We start from the raw sequence: 1,696 nt of genomic DNA on the forward strand, positions 1-1,696 counted from the left end.
ATGTACACTCACTCCTATAGCCAATTCAGTGTGTGTCCATTCCCCCCTACTAAATGACTTTGGAATATGGGTGGAAACCCATGCAAACACAGGGAGGACATGCAGACTCCACACAGAAGGACCCCGAGCTGAGAATCGAATGAGGGAAACTCTGGATGTCAGGCAACAGCACTACCCACTGTGTCACCATGTCACCCTAAAGTTGAAGGGAGCTGTAGTCCGTTGACTCTAATTCAAATGTGGAGGAGAAGACTTACTTGCAGTTCTTAATACAGTATCACAGTCAATGCTGGCGCTCTCATTACTGTTTACAGTTTTGGAGTTTTAAATGTCCCAATGTACAAATCAGAGGAAAAAGTGTACAGTGTGAAATGTTTTGCAGCTTTGAAAGCCAAAACACAATTAATGTTGCCAAACAGAGAATGGAAAGCAGAAACTTAGCTGGTTCATCTAGCACCCACTGCCAATCCATGATGTGGTGCTCCGTCCCCTGAACTACACTTCTGATGGCAAGAAGCAAGATGTCCCTCTGATGGACTAATTGGCTTTAGAACTGTTAAACATTTCACTTATCTCTTTATTGTGTGGTAACATGAAGTATTTTAAAGTTATTACCAATTCCTGACGGTGTCCTATGGAGGATGCAGTGCATTTTGTAGCATAAAATTAGAGCAAAGCAGTTCTGAAAGGTGTAGATGGCACATTTTTGAAGTCACAATGGTGCATTAAAAAAAGGTTGTCCTTTTCCCAATTTCAGACTCTAATCAGTACTCTATGTACTATTGTGTTTGAGAAGCACAGAATTATGTTCCTCTCTCTCAAACAAATCAGCAAACTAAACTCATTTAAAACTCATCTAAAGCAGCATGATCATGCCCCTACTCATTTCATCTCCTGATTTAAGATGGATTAAGCAAAGCTGGTTTAGAGTTAGAATGTAATTTATAAACCCTAATTATCAAATTACTTTGCCTTGGAGAAGGGGTACCACACCCAGGGAAACTACAGTTTTTTTTAGTTAGTATCTGTTCCTCCTATCAGCAATTATATCTTCTCAGTTCTAAGGATCATGCTTGAGTTCCTCAAATTTCAGCCGGCACCCAGTCTCTACATACACTAACTCTAAGGTCACACAACCCCAGTCTGTTTTAAGTAAAAATTTCATTTTCCCTTATCTCTAACTTGCTTGGCCTCAGAGTGACTGCCTTACCATATCAAGACTATCTTATTTAGAACAAAATGTTAATACACACCTTTACTGTCAGTCTGCAGTTCTGCTATAAGACGACTTCATCAGTAACTCTCAATAAAATGAGACCTGTTGAATTATTAGAAAAAGTACAGTTTTGTACCTACCATAAATGTAGATGTTCGAGGATCTCCATTGCTGCAGTCCTTACATATGGGTACTCCGCTGTCCACAATCGGCCCGAATACCAAAGGGCTAGAACCGGCGTCGGTCATCGGCGCCCGATACTGACGTCAGTACGTGCCAGTACAAATGCGCATGACCGACGCCATAACCTCAGTCTTTCTTGCCCCAGATGTCAGAATACAAAAACCACCACCCAAACCCCAACCTAAAAAGAAAAGGGGGGAAGGAGGGAGGGAAAATTGGACTGCAGCAATGGAGATCCTCGAACATCTACATTTATGGTAAGTAAAAAACAGTACAATGCTCTTCGGCTCCCATTGC

Source organism: Protopterus annectens, chromosome 2.part2 (assembly GCF_019279795.1).
Source record: "Protopterus annectens isolate FY-2018-M chromosome 2.part2, PAN1.0, whole genome shotgun sequence".
In the NCBI taxonomy this organism is placed as follows: Eukaryota; Metazoa; Chordata; order Ceratodontiformes; family Protopteridae; genus Protopterus; species Protopterus annectens.